Genomic DNA, 18,709 nt, shown 5'->3' with positions numbered 1-18,709 from the left:
TTAAGAGGGGTGAGCAGTGCCATGCCACCCTCTTATATATGACAGCAGGTCTGCAATGAGCTCCTGACGGAGCTCTGTGCTTATCTCCGCCCCATCAGTCAGTCAGGGGAAGCTGATTGAGGAGAGGATGGCCATGTGTAAGGGGTATGCTATGTAGATGGGTTCGTAAGTAATGGGCACACAGTATTTTTCGCAGTGTTGTACAATGCTGGTTATAGTTATTTCCGTATTTCTGCTTACAATCATATTTCCTCTATTTGTTGTAGAAGTACAACTTCTAGTGGTTTTGAAATATAAGTTGTTTTTTTTTTAAGTCTCCACGTAGAATGTGGTGGTCTGGGCTGTAATTGGCTGCGGTGAGTCACATGGGATGTGAGGATGTTTGGAGGACTCGGCACCATAAAGTAGTTTATACCAGAATTGGTTGTAGTGAGGATGTGGCTGCCAGTTGGATCTGTAACAGTCCCTCTGAGACCTATAGCTATTTGGCCTACAGTCTGTAAGAGAGTACTGAAGTATAAGTTTTTCAAGATCCGGGGTATCCCCAAACCATCGGGATCTACGGAGTTTCAGCCCCAGACATCTGTAACTACCGGCATCACGAGCACCTCTATTACATCCTTTATGTCGTAAACTTGTAAGGATTGCGTTTAGTCAACCATGTGAGTGGAAATCTGTGGACCTTGTCCTCATTTACCTATCGCAGCATAGAGGAATTGCTCGATAGATTCGGACTACCCACTGGAGTAAGTGAATAACATACGGACTTGATTTTGTCTTGTTTGTTTGAGGGACAGGCTTTCTATGCTCAAGTGTCTCTAGTTTAATAAGAGACTGTCCTCGATAATAAGGGTTAAGAAGAGTAGATATTATGGACTGGTGTGAAACTATTAAAAGCCTGACCTCTCAAATACCTTGGAAGATTTTGGAGGTATTGGAAATCTTAAAAATAAATAAACCATTGCAGCATCATGGTTCGTTCACTCAACAAAAGCCCTTGTCACTTCCGCTTCAGGATTGTAATCGAACTCACTTTGGCAGGCAGGACCCAGGGGCTATGACCCATGTGATGGTTTTTGAGTCGATACACTGGGAGGAAAGAAGTTTCTTCCAACCACTGGTGGGACCCGCCAAGAGGCAGTCTTAGAAACAGGTAGGCCCCTGTCCCTGAACCTACTGGAGTGTCCCAACACCACCCAGGGACCCTCTCCTTTCACATTCTCCAAAACATGACTGTATGGCAGACCCAGGTCTCGGGGCACTGATAGGGGTCAAGATTAGTAGGAAGTGAGAAATTCCCTCTTCACGTTCTATGCGGTTGGGAAGGGGAAAGTTAAAGAGGCACTTCAGGTGTCACATTGAAGAGGTCCCTTCCGCTGCCAGCACAGGAATCGGGGCCAGTAGAAGGCAATGTGAGCTTCGAGCAAAGGAGGTTCTGTCCCTTTGATGACATCAGCAGTGATGTGGTTAGCGTGTCACCGCTGTGAAGAAGATCCTAGCCCAGGATAGCACTTAGCGTGTGGGTTAAACCCTGCTCCCTTCGATGCACCAAGAAAATTCTAGGATTAGCAGGCACCAAATATAAGACAAAGTAGCTATGCCACAGCAGTGTCAGTGATGCAGCATTTCAGAGGGCTTATAAAGTGGCAGAAGCCACTGTAAGAAGAGTGGCAAAGCGGCCGTATCCCTATACTAGGGAGTGGCTAGAAGGCTGGTGAAGTGACTGAAGAAGGCTCAAGCAGCGGGCGCGACTGTTCCCCATGCAGGGGTGTTGTCTGTGGCCGAGTGTCTGGAGACCCAGTGATAGAACCCAGACAACTGTTTGTGGTTAACTGAGTTAGTAAGTGATATTATGTGTAGATGCGTTGTAATGGTAGTGTGACAAGGCACGTTGTAGTGGCGTCATGGTGTTGCGATGTCTGTACTATACCGCATATCTTCGAATGAACAGTAACCCAAGTTATGGAGAACACCGATGGTTAGCTACAAGTGCAGTCCAATACACAAGGTGCCTTACTGTTCTAATATAGAGGAAGACATGGTTTTTTGTTTGCATACCATTGCTAAACAATGCTAGAAATAAATTGTGTCACTGCATTTTTTTTTTTTTGCATGAGCAAGAAAACAAATATCATATGAATGTTAACAAATGGACACACAAAGCATATGGATATAAGACGGATTTACACGTATTACAATCTGCCCATTTTCATGGACCAAAATTGCGTGCATTTGTCTGAATAAGCCCTAAGCCGAACACATGGATCCACTGAAATACCCGCTACTGCTGTAAATGTTATGTTTTATGATTTAATTGATTGTAAATTGTGCTGGTTTTTCGGATTTATATATCTCTGCTCTGCATTTAATGGTCCGTCGCTTATGGAGGTCACTGTGGAAGAGGTTGGATTTGTAACTTGGTTTCTATGAGAAGGGAGACTTTGAGAAGAGTAGTCCGAGGCTAGAAATATATGCTTTTTTTTTTTCCCCAGAAACAGCGCCACTCTTGTTCATAGGTTATATTTGGTATTGCAGCTCATTGGAATAGGACTGAAATGAAATACCAGAGATCCAGTGAAAAATAGTGATGCCATAAGGTACTTAGATAGCGGTCACTACCCCTCCATACACATGCATGTTAGGTTTGGCTGGTGTTCAGTGTTTGGAGAGGACCTGTCCGCTTTCATGACGAGTCTCTTGTAGTAATTATTTGTATTCCTTTTGAAACAATAATTCTGCAGCATCTTTTATCAGAACTCTTCATTCCTCCGTTTATTCTTCCTGGAAATGTATGCATTAATTGACAGTTGCGTTTCAGCATTTTTCCTTGTCAGAGGTGTGTTCCCACATTGTAAGATCAGTCCTGACTGCATCAGACTCTGCAGGGATACAATGTATTAACAAGAGGAATGGTAACACCCAGTTGTCAATTTATTCATAAGAACAGAGGAACTGCATGGACCAGAATTATTGTTTTATGAAGGGTTCAAGTCGTTTCTAAAACAGACCTGAGAGGAGAGCGGACATTTGTTTATACCCAATGCTGCTGGAACTTTATTCTGGTGAGGGTCCTAATTTTTAGCATGCCCAGTTGGCACACCACCAACGCAGCCATGTTTTTATTATTTCACACAATCCCTTTAAATATGTTTGCAGACTGAGGGTGCATTTACACAGGCAGGTTTCATGCGAGTGTGATATCTGTCCGAGAAACTCCGGCTGAGATCGTACTTTCAATAATGCGATTTTCATGTGAGTGCGATGCATGTTGCAAGAAAATGCATCGCACTCGCTTTGCCGCACTTGTGACTTTTTTGCACATGAAAATCACCCATTATTCCCTACAGGAGCAAAAAAAATTGCATTACACTTGCATAAAAGCACTGTGTGACTTTCTTTTTTTTCCCCTTTCAAGCTCCTAAAGGGAAGAATGTGCGATAGCACCTGAAAATAGGACATGCTGCAATTTTTCTCTCGCATCACTTCTTGCAGCATTGCAAAAGAAAAATCACACATGTAAATGCCCCCATTTAAAAACAATGGGAGCTGTTCCTGTGCATCCCGTAACACTCACATAAATTTCACGACAGAGATTTCACGTTCTTGTTCTAGTATTGAAAGTGCTGATATTATGTGCATTGTTGGCAATCTGATGGAGGTTGTAGTTCCTAGGATTCTCAGTTCCACTGCACCAAATTTTGGCGCACGCTACGAATTTGATGTATTTCTACCATATGTCTCTATGGCAGCATTAAGCCCTTCGGGTGAGTTCATTGCACCAGTTTCTATCCTTTTCTCTCTTCAGACCCACATCCAACCATTGGTTGTATAGATAGCTATGAGAGTGTCACCAAGGCTTCTGATTTTGTCTCCAACCTAGAAATACTTTCTTGTAGATTATTTTGAATTCTATCCACTATGGTTTCGGGTGGAAAAAAATCTGCATGTTTTAAATGGTGGCGTTACTTATCAGAAACCCTCCAGGCGCTGTGGATGAGACAATTCCTCCACCTGTCTTTGGCATTACTTCCTCTGCCAGACTCTAAATGTGGCATTAAAGCCTCTAAAAAGAAGCAAATTGGAGCCGTGGCTAATCCGAGCAGCACTGCGGTCACCAATGTGGGGCTTTGTGGTGGGCTGTGAGGTTCTTAACTGATTTGAGGTGAAAGGTACCAAGATTAGCACATATAGTAGTTTGGGTTCTGCTGCCAGTAATATATGCATGTTGGACTGCACTGTTGTATAGATGTGCCAACATAATTAGCAATGCCAGTCTTAGGTTAGATGGCACTCTGTGCAATACATGTTGCACTGATAAGCAGTCTTCTTGTGCAGAAAGCAGCATACCCACACCAGAACAGCTCAGTGAGTGAATCCTGTACCAGAACCATGCTCATGACATAAATACAGCAGCAGAAACAAGCTCAGTACATGGCTACAATACCAGAACTAAGCTCATAACATAAATAGAGCACCAGAACCAAGCTCAGTACAGAGCTACAATACCAGAACCAAGCTCATAACAAAAACTGCACAAACAACTTCAATACATAGATACAAAACCAGAACCAAGCGTATAATATAAAAACTGTAGCAGGAGTGATAGTGTTGCACAAGTGCCGAAGAGCTGATGGCAGCAACTTACAACATTAGAGCGCAGGAGACAGAGCCAGGAGTAGGATAATTCATATAGCTCCACAAAACATTGCCCCGTGGAGGTAGAAGATCTTCTGGCCAGGTGGACCTAAGGGGAGTAATCTCCCCCAGCTACCATCTGCCTGGTGCTTCTCCTACAAGCTGGTGGTCGGCATCTTGTACAAACGCACGGGTCACCTATATCTGAGGCCCACCATGATAATAATTTAAGAGCGTGCCAGAGGAGAGGGTATCAGGTGTAATAATACCCACCTGTATACCTCGTAAAGGCAATAGTGACTTCATGGTTTAGCTCTCCTCGTGAAAGTACCTGGTGTGTAGACATTTATGCTTTGTGCACATTCACAGTGCTGTGGTAATAATATATCAGACTCCCTAATATCGTACGGATATATGAATATTGATCAGCTCCCCTTCATAGGTCGGGTTAATACACAACACTAATAGCGCATTGGTTGAAGCACTGGACTGCGTCTGGCGCGCCTCCGAGGGATCATCCCTGGTAGATTTTAATGTTTTATTCAGTAAACTCTTCACCAAAGTGAACTGTGTACAGAATAAAAGATCAAACCCATGACAGGTGATTCCTCGGAGGTGCCAGACGCAGCTCTGATCCGCTGCGGCACTTTTCAAGTGTGCCTAGTAAGTCATAAAAAGTGTCTGAACCATTTAATAACTCTAACGCCTGGCTTCTACTACTGTTTTTAGTGCCTTTTGAGCCAGAATCACACGTTTTACCTGGGAAATCACCCCCATTGACTCTTTTTCGGCACGGTTTTCTTCTTTCTAAGGCTCCTTTTAGAGAAGATGATTATCGTTTAAATGAACGAGTGCGTCATCGCTAGCCCATTGGCTTTCGTGCAGCCTGTTTAGACATGCAGATACATCGTTGGCGCGTTCAACCGAGAATCGTTCAGTCCTTTACATTCGCTGTGTAAGTGAATTTAGGGACCGAACAAGCGCTGTTTAACCCTTTTCAATCCCCTGTCTGACGTCTTCCTACATTCTGAATGCACAGCTTCAATGTCAGAAGACATCCGACAGGGTATTCTTACCGTCTATTGCCAGCCACTCCCCTGTTGGAGCCTCTCTGGCACACACACACTGGCTTAAGCCAGCAGATCGTACCTTTGTATAACAGCAAAAAGAGAAAGCATTTTAGGAAATGCTGAATCCAAAATTGGATTGGAAAGGGTTAAGCAATAAGTTATTAAGCCAACAATGATTTTTATGCCTGCAAAAAATGAATGATGAGTGAAAAGTAAACGATTTATCGTTCGTCATTCGGTCGTTGGCTCGCATTTAAACCGGATTATATAGTTCACTTTTGCTCGTTTGAACGACTTTTTGAACAATAATCATTCCGTCTAAAAGTACCTAAAGTGGATAGGCTCTTGCTGGTAGGATGTAAACACTGTGTGCTTTGTGCCATTCAGGTGGTTCCCCCTCCTGATATTTCACTGTGTTAGGGTACTTTTACACAGGCTGACTACTGGCCAAAATATTGCTTAGACAAGGAATGCTCAGCAATAATTGTCCCATGTAAAAACGTACTAGTTGCTTTCTTTTAGCGTATGAGCGGGCGCGCCAAAGTGGAGGAGACCACTGGGAAGCAAGATGGATGTCACGGGTGTCTCTGCGATCTCTCCCAGCAATGGCAGCAAAGGTGCCTTACTCGGTCACCGCATAGCGGCACAAAGGGTGTTTTGTAATCTATGGTTTTCTACAGGTTTATCACGTGACGCCAGCACTTCATCCGGGACTCAAATAGTTAATAATGGAATGAAAGACACAGGTCCTGGTAGCTTTGTTTAAGTAGACTGGAAATGCACAGATTTACTTTGGCTTTGAATTCCACAGAAACATTAACAGTAGTCTTGCAGTAATTTGGGAGAGACTAAGACGTGGTAGTGAGATGACACGTTATTTAACAGTTGGAAACAATAGAATACCACTTACTCTTCTACGCTCTCTCACCTTGACGCTAGAGATTTTCTTCAGTATAACTCCCACAGTCCTAGTTATCAGCTGCGCTTACTGGACGATTATAAGGCAGTAGTGGCGTGGAATATAAAATGGCCTCTTTACATTCCCTGGCTTTGACTTCACTGGGTATTTTTATTAACTCACTGTTTTAGTGGAACATGGCCCTAAATTGTCTCCTCCATACTGCTGGTTGGTAAGGAAGCTGGAGACTCCTCACTCAGAACACGCTCTTGGCTCTTCTCACTCCGCAGAAATACCCTCCCACATCCTCCTCTGACGACTACCTCCTTCCAACTCCAACCCCTAACTCACTCTAAATCTTCTTTCAATTCCTGTCTTCCTCCTGGACTTTTCCAGCTCTGGGAGTTCACAACAATCAGTGGCAGCATGACAAGCAGCCAATAACCAGCCAGCTGTTGTCAAGTAGTTAGCTTTAGCTTAGAGAATAAAGGGGAAAACAGGGATTCTCCAACATACAGTACCTTCTATGTCTCTTAGGAACCCATAGCTAGGTGTTACAGGACAAATGATTGTGACTATTCTGGAGGACCCTCCGGGCCACTACAACTGCTCAATTCAGCTCATCTAAAGACTGCCTGTTCACTGTGAATGTAGGCTGCCGAGTATGAGTTACTAGCTATCGGCCTATGTAAACACAGGACGTTATAGGGCAAGTTAATGAGAATTACTCAATTGTTGCAGTCACTTGGTTTTCAGCTCACCTAAAAACCAAGCAACTGTCTTCCTGTGTAAACAGGCAGTCGTTGATCTATGAATGACTGCCCGTTTACTCTGAATGGAAGCAAACGTCCGGAAGAGATCTCCGGCACGTTCAATGAGCGATCATCGCTCCTGTGTAAAAGCACAAGACTGATGATTGCTGGAACGGCTCTCAGGCGCCTATAGCGCCCGACAATCCTCCTGATTCAAAGAAGCCCAAAAGTCCTTCTACATATAGTCAGTTGCATATAATTGTTTACATGTTTTTCATCATAGCTCGTTCAGTCCATTGTCAGGGGAGTTTAGAATGCTTGTCGATGGGTTGTGAACAACTGACCTCTACACAGAACGACCCAGCAAATGATGAACAATGGTTTTTATTCCTGCATAAAATGAAAAGTGAACGAATATATTCATCTTTCAACCATTGACCATGTTTACACTAAACGATTATCATAAAGGTTTGCATGACTCAAGAATATGTGAATGCTAACTGTCACCTGTAAAAGGGCCCTAAAAGACTGCAGCTACACCTCCCTTCTCCCTCTTTAGCATTACTATCCTACGGTATTCTGATTCTTTTCACAACCTACGGTGGCTGGCTTTATACAGAACAACTATTGTCCAAATCACTCGTAAGCGATAGCTGTTCCTTGTAAACACGGCCACCAACCAGGTGATGAGCAAGAATTTGTTCACTTGTCGCTTTGTTTCAACTCACCTAAAAATAGGTGCTGGTTGCTTAACAATTGTCTGGTGTATACAGGTAGTTGCTGTCTTTCAATGACTAGCCAACAACTTTGCAGCTACTGCAAGTGGATAACCATGTCTGTGCAAGTGGATAACCATGTCCCACGCCGGTGCTAGTTGATGACGCAGGTACTTGCGACCTACCCACAATGTCAATCGCGGATGGACTGCGGGTCGGACGGCTTCCATTGACGTCAAAGGAAGCCAACCACGCAGAGCCCGCACAAGAATGGAACATGCTGCGATTTTATTTATTTTTTGTGCTGGAAGCAAAGGCTTTCCATAGGATGTAATGAATGGTATTTTCCGCGGATCCACGGTGCGGACGCTGACCGTGGATTCCGCAATGCAAATCTGTTCGTGTGCAGCCAGCTTAAAAGCGCACAGTCATTCATACACGAACCTCTCACTGTAGAGACTATTTCAAGCAAATATTCAGGCAATCGTTCTCCTGTGTAAGCTTACTCTTAGAGTGGCTACACACATTAGAAGTAGATCACTGAACCTGCCAATTTTGGTAGGACCGGCGTATCATCTAATGCGTATTGGGGTCCTCACGATTCTCCACTGATGGCACATGTTGGGGGAAATAAAGATCAGGCAGTAGGATTTCAACTGCTCTGCCTTTTGTTCTTGAGAGATACATCGGCACCAGAAGTGTCTGGCAACGGCTTCCTCCACCCTCTACATTCAGAGCACATGCACGCTCACCTGAGCCAAGTGTTTACAGGGATGTCGGGCAAGATAGCTGCTGGCTGAAGAAGTGTTCAGCCGACAGCTTTCTAAAATGTATGGGCAGCCTTAGGAGGTTTCCGAACATTCTCATGGAGCCTGCAGGCAGGGTAAGATCTTCTAGGAGCTACAGACTGCAGTAAGGTGAGTTAGATGCCACATTCCCATAATAAGATAAAATAGAAAGCTTTATGTATTTATTTATATGCACTACTTATTTATGAGCAGAAAAAGTTATAAAATAGCTATACTTGACACGTGCAAGGACTGCTCGAGTCTGTCAGTACGGCAGTGGCTCTACATTCTTGCTCAGAGAGTGGAATCTTAGGGACTTTTCTTTCTTATGTCCATATGAAGGGTTGTCTTCATGAGACCCTTGGAAGGGCTTGTCCACCACCACCTCTATACTATTGATGACCTATCCTCAGGATAAATCATCAGTAGTTGATTAGGATAGGTCATCAATAGTTAATAGCGGGAGTCCACTGCCCAGAGCCCCACCTGCTCAGTGGCTCTTGGGGTATACTGAATGGAAAGCAGCCCCGTACACACTGCAGTAGTCCAGGTTGTTGTTGCAGGTATTGAATTCTGTGGGAGCTGTGCCCACAGTACCAATCCAGGTTGCTGCAATGTGTACAGAGCTATCTACGTCATGCAGCGTACACCCTGACAACTGCCAGTTGATTGATCAGGGTCCGGAGTGGTGGTGTCCCCAGCCAATTTAACTATTGATGACCTATCCTGAGGCTAAGCAGCAGGATTGGGGTGGGGAACGTGTTGTAATTTGCTATACAAGAGCCAGGTAAAACTGGTTAATTACTCCCTATGGCCAGTTTCACACAAAGGTGTCAAAGTGGTGCAATTTTCTCGCGATTTGACAGTGCTACAAATCTCATATGTGAAACCCATGCTTTCCTATGGGTTCCTTGACATTAGCAATATTTTGGAGCCTGTGATATTACGAGGAAAAAAAATGCCGGTTGCTAAATATTACAGTGATTTGCAATGTTTTGTAGCCCAAGTTTCACTATGGAGCCTTCCTTTCTGTTGCATCGCATCACACAAAAACTGTAAAAGCCCTAAAATAAGCCCTAGCTGCTTAGAACCCCCCCCCCCCCCCCCCAAAAAAAAACCCCCTCAAAAACATAATCTAACAGCCGCTGTTCACTCCGCCACATCTTCTCTGCAGGTCCCCGTCACTTGCTTGTAATTTTCTCTCAGTGCTTCCTGGTCAGGGGTTCAAATGCCGCGCCTCCAGGAAGCGCTGCTTGTAATTGGTTCTCGAGTGCTGTGGCTCAGCCAATCAGAGCCAGCGCTTGATGAACCAAATCGAAGGCAACCATTGAATGGCTGTGATTGGTTCATTGAGCGCTGGCTCTGATTGGCAGAGCCTTGGCACCTGAGAACCAATCACATCCAGCGTTTCCTGGAGGCATGGAATTTAAACCCCTGACCAGGAAACGCTGAGAGAAAACTACAAGCAAGTGCCGAGAACATGCAGAGAGAACGCAGCAGAGTAAACAGTGGCTGCTAGGGGATGTATTTGTTTTTTTTTATGCAGCTAGGGCTTATTTTTGGGGTAGGGCTTATATTTCAAGCTCCCCCCTCCTACTCCTAAAAATCCCAGCAAAAGAGCTCTACAAAGTCGTGCACCGCAATATCGCCATGGGTAAACGTAGTGATATCGCACAGACCACTGATGTGATATTGCTGCCAAATTTTCGTGCTGATATCGCATCACCCGTGTTAAAGAGGTCTATAAGGGCATTATCACATAAGCCCTTTTAACGCTCAGGTAATGGCACTAATTGCTGGGCTGCATCTGCACTTGCAGGTTCAGCCTGGAAATTGTTAGGAAAGAGAGCGCTAGCGGCAGCCTCTAGTTCTTGTATGCTAGCACCCTTAGGCCACCCTCACAGTAGCATGTGTTGGTGCATACCACGTGTGGATCTCCTGCGCGAGGAGCATGCAGAAGTACGCAAAACACTCGGTACTGCTGTGTGTCGACAAATCCACATACGCTATATTGGCGACAAGATAAAGCATGTCACTTTTTTTGTTAAGCGTGCATTTCACGTGCTGCTTTAGAGGCACCATTGCTGGTAAAGTTAGTTACCTCGTGTGTGATATGCGGTGAAAAATGGTAGTGTGTGAGCGGGCTTAGAGTTATAATAGCGCCACTACAGTAGTACTGATGACAACTGTAAAGCAGTGAGCCTGAGAGTTTTGTCGGAGACCCTTGTCTCAGTGATGTGCGGCCAGAATAAAAATAACTCAAAAAGGAAACCGGCAGGGAAAACAGGTGCACACCCATTCTGTAAGGAGACTTGAAATAGACTTCAATGCTAACAATGCACACAGAAGCTATCAGCTCTTCTAATACTGGAACAAGAACATGAAATTAAATAGAGAAAGAGCAATCAATCATTAATAGCAAATCAATTGTGGTCAGGTACGCCTAGGTGGGAAAGGAAGGAAATTTCATACAAAAACATGGAATAATCTAATAGTCCTTTATGTGTCCGTGTCACAAGCCTTAGTCTGCAAGTATTTAAAGGGCTAGTGTAAACTTAGAAAACATGGCTGCTTTCCTCCAGAAACGGCACCACCCTTGTTTATGGCTGTGTGTATTATTGCAGTTTATCTCATTTAGGGTGCATTCACACGAGCTTGTGCGTACATAGGTGCACACAAACCTGAGCGCCCACGTACGTGCACAAACATGCGTGAATGCAGGTCCGGGCCCATTGCCTTTAATGGGGCCGCCGCTGCTGCCGGCAGCCCAATCAAAAGCAATGGGCTGCCGGCAACCCTTGCAGTGATTTTCAGGGAAGGGCTTGAAATATAAGCCCTTCCATGAAAATCATCCATGGTTTATGTAAAAAAAATAATATATATTTACTCACCTCTCCGCCACTGCCATGTAAATATTCCACACGGAGAGTCCCCTTGTCTCTGAACACTGTGACAATGCTGTCACAGTGTTCAGTGACAAGGGGACTCCCTGCAAGGAGTAAAGAATCCCCTGCCACGGCTGTGGCAGAGGATCGCAAAGCTCTCCAATTGAATTTTAATGGGGCCGGCACCCCTGCAGTGATTTTCAGGTCTAAGCCGTGTCTACCAGCTTGGGCCTCGTCGCTGTAATGAAGTTCTTTCAGCAGGCAGGGATTTAAAATCTGATTTATTAAATGACAGCTGAGCGCTACTTGTGATTGGTCATAGCACTCAGCCAACCACCGGCAGCGGCGGCCCAATTGAAATCAATGGGAGAGCTTTGTGATTCTCTGCCACAGCTGTGGCAGGGGATTCTTTCCTCCCCACGGGGAGTCCCCTTGTCACTGAACACTGACAGCACTGTCACAGTGTTCAATGACAAGGGGACTCCCAGCGGGGAATATTGACTTATGGTGAATATGGACCTTCGGTGCATGCATGTTCTATCTTTTACAGGTGTGCGTATTTGCACAGCTGTAAAACACGGGTATGTGAACAGACCATAGGGAACCAATAGATGCGTGGTTTTGTGCGCACCTATGTACGCACATGCTCATGTGAAAGCACCCTTATGCTGTAATACAATGGACAGCAGTGACATTGTCTTTAACCCCTTAAGAACGTAGCCATTGTTTTTTCAATCTTGTTTACTCTTCCTCACTTTCAAAACGTACAATTCTAATTTTTCCGTCTACGTAGCTGTCTGAGGACTTGTTTATTACGTAACGTGGCGTATTTTCCATTAGTACTATTTAATGTATCATATAATGTACTGAAAAACATTTCTGAAAAAACGGCAATTTCACCATTTTTAGGGAAGTCTAGTTATTATAGTGTGCACATTGCGGCGAAAATGACATCAGCTTTATTCTGTAGGTCACTAAGATTACGACCATACCAAATGTAATTAGTTTTTACAGACGTGGCGATATCAAATCTGTTATTTTCATTATAAATACAGGAAAAGGATTTAAAATTTTATATTTTTATTTTTTTTACAACAATCAAAAAACTTTTCTCATGTATCTTCGTATTACCTGCACTTGTTATTTTCTGCCATCTGTTCAATCTGCCAACTTTGGTCCCATCTCAAGTGCGAGATGGCCATCACAATTTTCTATGTAGCTAAAGCACACTGCGCATTGCTCTTTGATTGGCTAGCACTGATCACATGAGCAGTCACTGACGAGTCACAGAGCAGGTTTAGTGTGTTGGTAGTCTAACATTACCAGTAGTCTGAATATTGCGTAGGCCATCTTCGACAGCCAAAAAATGGACTTGGAACTGGTGGATTGAATGGACGGCAGAGAAGAACAAGTGCGGTGAGCAAGTATACCACTTGCTCCTCCGATTCTGGCACAGAGTGTTATCCTAAAATCAGAGGATCGCTTTGATGCAATTGTTTGTCCTCATATAGATAGCACACATGAGCAGCTTATCCCGCTGTTTGCAGAAGAGGATGTCCTGCCAATGAGTTATATTCGGACCAGTCAATGATGGGGCTTGATCATAAGCTCATGTATGAGGGGCTGCTGATAAGTCTTTTGGCTTTACCCAGAAAGAAACGAGATAGGAAGATGAAACTTTACATTTATTCCACATACTCTTCACTGATGCCAACACACTTCTTACATCGGTATTCCAAGTTCTGTAAGCCTTGCAAAAAGAAGGATTTCGGTTGTCCCTCAAACCAGTCATCTGTAGCAGCCATGGCATCAGAAATGGTATGAAATTTGGTACCCTTGAGGTGTTTCTTCAGGTTTGGAAACAGATGATAGTCGGAGGGAGTGAGATCTAGTGAATAAGGTGGGTGGTCAACCAGCTTGAAGCCTAGCTCCACCAGTTTTGCCGTGGTCGCTTGTGCAATGTGAGCAGAGGCGTTGTCTTGCAGGAACAATATTCCTTTGGACAGCTTGCCACGCCTTTTGGCCTTCAGAGCTGCCTTCAATTGGTCCAAAAGTTCAATATAATACCTTGCATTGATGGTGGAACCATTTTGAAGGTAGTCCACTAGCAGCACGCCATCCTTATCCAAGAACATAGACACCTTCACCTTCCTTAGTGGCTGATTTTTGCACCCTGAACTTCTTTGGGCGAGGAGAACCACTGTGCCTCCACTCCTGACTGCTTCTTGGTTTCAGGGTCATACAAATAAATCCAGGTCTCATCCACAGTGACCAGTCGAACCAGGAAGTTCTTATCAGTCCGGAAACGCTGACAAATGGGCCGAGCAGTTTTCAGTCGCATGCTTTTCTGATCTGTTGTCAAACATTTGGGGACCCACTTTGCAGAAAGCTTCTTCATGTTCAAATGTTCATGGATAATGACACAAACACGTTCACCAGCAACCCCCATGACGTCTGCTATTCCTTTAGCTGAAATTCGCCAATTCTCCATTATGAGGTTGTGCGCAGCATCGACAATCTCCGGAACAACAACCTCTCGGTCGTCCAGGACGTTCCTCATCATTGGTGCTGAAGTGGCCCGTTTTAAATGTGGCAACCCAGTTCTTAACTGTAGAACATGAAGGGCGTTGATCCCCCAATGTTTGCGACATATCACCATGAATATCCTTAGCGGACTTTCCTTGCAGAAACAAGAATTGCATCACTCCTCTGCTCTCATTTGCGGTGAATATCGCCTTAGACTCCGCCATCTTGTTTTCCCACGCGCCTAGATCACTGTTGCCATAAGCTAAAAAACACAAAATTTTGAAAAAATATAGTAGACACATAAGGCTTTCATGTGATGTAACATTCATTACCATAGAAACAAATAAAGAACACAAAGCCAAAGACTTATCAGCACCCCCTCATATAAGGGCTTTTACTCTCTTCTGTCAGCCTTGAGGATGCTACTACTATAGTCAAGCATCTGGGCCTGCTTGGATTAGTGAGGAAGGGATCCCCTTATGCACCCTGGGAACTCGCAATGCAAATTTCTTCTCTTGATGCTTTCATTTATCTCTGTGGAAGGCACAGGTTGTGCAGAAGCAATTTTTAATTAAAAACAATGTATTTCAGTAGTGCAGAGCTCAAGAAATTGTGTCCTGGAAAGCTACTTTTGGGCAGCACAAATATTCAGTCCTAACCCCAGTGAGAGATTTCATAAATCCTGTTTGAAGCGTTTATCTTGGAATACAATATGAGTTCTTGATTTGGGAACATATTAAATTGCATTTTCCTTTTTTTCTGTGCAGGTCCTATTATCTCACATCCTTTTTACGGTTATCTCTGGCAAACATCTCGCTGGCTGTTCTCTCTGCGCTTTCAGGAGGGATCAGGAGAAGAACTTTAACTATTGGATGCCCACATCAGACCACCCTGCCGCTCCCACCAGCACTGTAAGTAGAGCTGCCTAAAAGGGGTATTCAGGGCATTCAACCCCTTGCAGTATTGATGATTTGTCCTCCGGATAGGTCACCAGTAGTTGCTTGGCTTGGGTCTACCAGCAATCAGTTGATCTCTGTCCCCCACACTCACTGTAGTACGCTGGAAGCTTACAGCTTCATTCACATCAGTGTTTGAGCTGGAAATGTAATAGAAAGTTTTGCTCCTATTGAAATCAATGGCAGCTATACCTTCTATTGCACTTCCACCTCCAACCCCAGAGCTGTCAACATGCAGCCCACTGCAGTGGGGAGGTGGTTATGGTCAGCTGATCGCCGAGAGGTCATGAATGGCAGACCCCCACCAAACAACTATTAATGACCAATCCTGTGGGTAGGTAATCAATACTACAAGTTAACAGTATAAGTGACCGCTATTGAACGCAATTTTTGATGCGGAAATGCTTTTGGTGTGGATCTGTAGCATTTCTGCTATGTGTGAATGCACCCTTAAAGGGAATGTCCATTCTACGCGGAGTAATTTCTTAATACATTTTTTTTATAGCGGTTGGAGCTCCGTTTTCCTGATATAGACCTTCAAGTCCCTTGCATAAAGTTAAAGTGGTTGTGCCAAGATGGTATTCTGTTTTAATATGCTCAATTCGGGAATGTGAACATCATAGAGTATAGTTCCCCACTCGAGACTGCTCTCTATGTCCCAGAATGGAGAGCCACCCAATAAGAGCAGCTTCTGCCCTGGCAGACCTTCTGCTTACCTGTTATTACAGGACGGCCATTCATGTAACTGGCTGTCCTATTAGGAAATGGCAGGCTGGCTGCAACTTACTCTTACAACATCAGCTGTTTGCCAGGGGTGTCAAGAGTGGGACTCGGGTCATTCAGCTAATCGTCCCAAGTTGCACGGCAATTGGTTAATCGCCTCAAGCCTTTCTTTCTCAAGGGGTTTGTCTATCTTGGCACAACCCCTTTTAAATGGCAAAATTCTGGCTGCATGCAGTCACCACTAGAGGGAGCTCGCTGCATATTTTTCTGTTATTGAGTTTAAAGGGAGTCTGTCAGCAAAATTATGCCCACCAAACTAATCCATGTGCCTGTTAGGGCACTTAGACACAGGTTGACACATACCATTGTTGCCCTTCATAGCGTCTTGATTATGGAGAAACTAAGGATTGTTCCATATGCAAATTACCTGACAAGTGGCCCAAGGGCAGTCTGAATCCTACAAAGCACTCTGATTCGTGTTTGGAAGCCCCACCCAACACCTTCCTAATTGACAGTGCCAGCCTTTGCTGTCGTCACTATTCTCTGCTTTGAGATCTCGATGCGCAGTGTGCTCTCCGTTGTGAAGAGTGGGCTCACAGATGTATGGTGCATGTGCCGTGGGCCCCTTCACTACACTTGGAAGGGCAGGCAGAGTGACATCAACAGTAATAAATGGCACATGCTCCATACATCTGCAAGACGCCTATCCACGAGAATAGTGCTGACAGCAAAGGCTGGCGCTGTTCATCCGGGTAAAGTGGCAGATGCTCAGCGGGACTAACAAGCATGAACCAGAGCACTCGCCAGAACTGGGACTGCCCTCGAGGCACTTGCCTGCTAATTTGCATAAAGATTTAACGGCAATGAAGATCTTATGAAGGTCAACAAAGGTAGGTGTCAACCCGCGTCTACGTGCCATACCAAGCACTGGCAGTTATATGGTGGGCATAATTTTGCTGACATATTCCCTTTAAAATACAGTATAAAGAAGTATGCAGTAAGTTCTGCCTAAGGCCGCATTCACATTTGCATCAGAGGTTCCATTCGGAGCCTCCAGCACAGATCCGGCAGAATGATGCTACATGCGGGTCTGAATGCTGGAAGCCAGATGGACCCCATTCTAGAGTCCACCTCTAAAACCATGGCAGAAATCCGCGGCTATTCTTCTGCGAATCCGGGTACAGATTTAGCCCTGTCGCTTTCAGAATTTCACGGACATGTCATTTCTTCTGGATCAGTGTATAAATGAGTTGGTGATTCTGTACACGGATTCATAGGGCGGAATCTGCGGTAGATTCCATGCAGAAAATTCCATGGCGGAATCCACTGTGTGAACATACCTGAAGGCTGAATTCACAATTTACGTTTTTTGTGCGTTATTGAACCACAATAAAAAAACAAACAAACATGTACTTTTAAGAAAGGTTGGGTTTTTTTGCTGCAGTTTAGAAACGCACGAGAAATGCACCAAAAAAAGTAAAGTGCGAACACCACCCAAAAAGACTGATGAACTTATTACAGCGTGTCGTCTGCTAACAGAGACCATCCTGATATCTGGCACCACATCCAGACAACTCCAGCATTCCAACAGAAAGGTTTCTGCTCATATGACATTAGGGAATGGCTAGTTCTGCGGTTGTATTGTCACAGCCCTCTACATGGCTAGCTGTAGGCTAGGACAGAGGGGACAGTATTCTACAGCTGAACGAGGACCGAATGAAGTGAATGCCCAGCAGGGATGAAGGGGCTCTCTGTAATTAGCCATTTTGTTCCCACCATGTATAGACATGTATTTGTACTGTTTTCGGACTTCTCTCCAGCGTTTTCTTTGTGGCTTCTATATAGCAGATGTGTAGAATATATTGTTTTATCTGTGCTGCAAGGCGTATACGGTACCGGCACCGTACAATTGGGGATGTGTCTCAATAAAGGGGGCAGATGCCAGCTCTGTGCAGAGCTGTATGGACGATCTGTTTGGGGGTCCGAGCTTGTAGCCGGGGACTAATGGATTCTCTATCTATGTTTCCACAATGTCTTCTATAGAATTCTGCTCTACAAAGCGCAGTACCCACAGAACGGCCCTTTTTGCCAATCCACAGCTAATTAGCTGCTCACCAGACAAAACCATCTTCTAAAAAAGGGATCTGTCTGACTTTGTATTCCCGGCTCCCCTTTTTATCTCCAAGCAGTAGGGGTCTGTTAAAGGAGAAAGGCCACACACATCAGACCATCCATAGTCTGCAGGGGGGGCTCGCTTGTCCTATTACAATGAAAGTTTCGCAACTTTCTAATATAGTTTTGTTTTTTAATTTTGTGCCATTTTCAAGATCTCTGCTTGCTGTCAGATAATGGAAACATTCTTGTGTCTTCTCACAGAAGAACTTGTTAGTTATATCCAGTCTAGGCAATCCTATGTGCACAAAATACACTAGGGGCTCATTCACATCAGTAGTTTTGATTTCAATTATGTTATAGAAGCAGCAAAATAAAATTCTTCTGGTTTACTCAACGTTGATTTTAATGGGGTCTTTTGAGGGTCGGTTGTTACGCTCAGTTTGGTTCTGCTCCGTCTTCTATTTTTTTAACAGAAACAATAGTGAAGATTGCAGCATTTTTGTTTTCCGCTAAAAGAATGGACAGCGAACCTGAAGGACCCCTCTTCTTCTTTTTTTTTTTTTTTAACGTTTTAGTCAATGGATGATGAAACTGATCGGAAAGGTTTTCATTTATTGTCCATTTGTTCTTCTGTTTTTAAGTGAG

At 44.3% G+C, this 18,709-nt stretch overlaps 1 protein-coding gene across 1 annotated transcript in view; it reads left to right on the top strand.

Annotated features, from left to right (window-relative positions):
- The window catches only part of NUMBL (NUMB like endocytic adaptor protein), an 80,743-nt gene that overhangs the window by 42,450 nt on the left and 19,584 nt on the right, over positions 1–18,709 (top strand). The window contains exon 2 of the mRNA XM_066581219.1: positions 15,038–15,181. The gene's annotated coding sequence lies outside the window, so the exon portion shown is untranslated. The remainder of the gene's footprint in view (positions 1–15,037; positions 15,182–18,709) is intronic.

This window comes from Eleutherodactylus coqui, chromosome 10 (genome assembly GCF_035609145.1).
Source record: "Eleutherodactylus coqui strain aEleCoq1 chromosome 10, aEleCoq1.hap1, whole genome shotgun sequence".
Classification (NCBI taxonomy): Eukaryota; Metazoa; Chordata; class Amphibia; order Anura; family Eleutherodactylidae; genus Eleutherodactylus; species Eleutherodactylus coqui.
The sequence above is the reverse complement of the archived record's forward strand: the minus strand, read 5'-3'. Positions and strand labels throughout refer to the sequence as shown.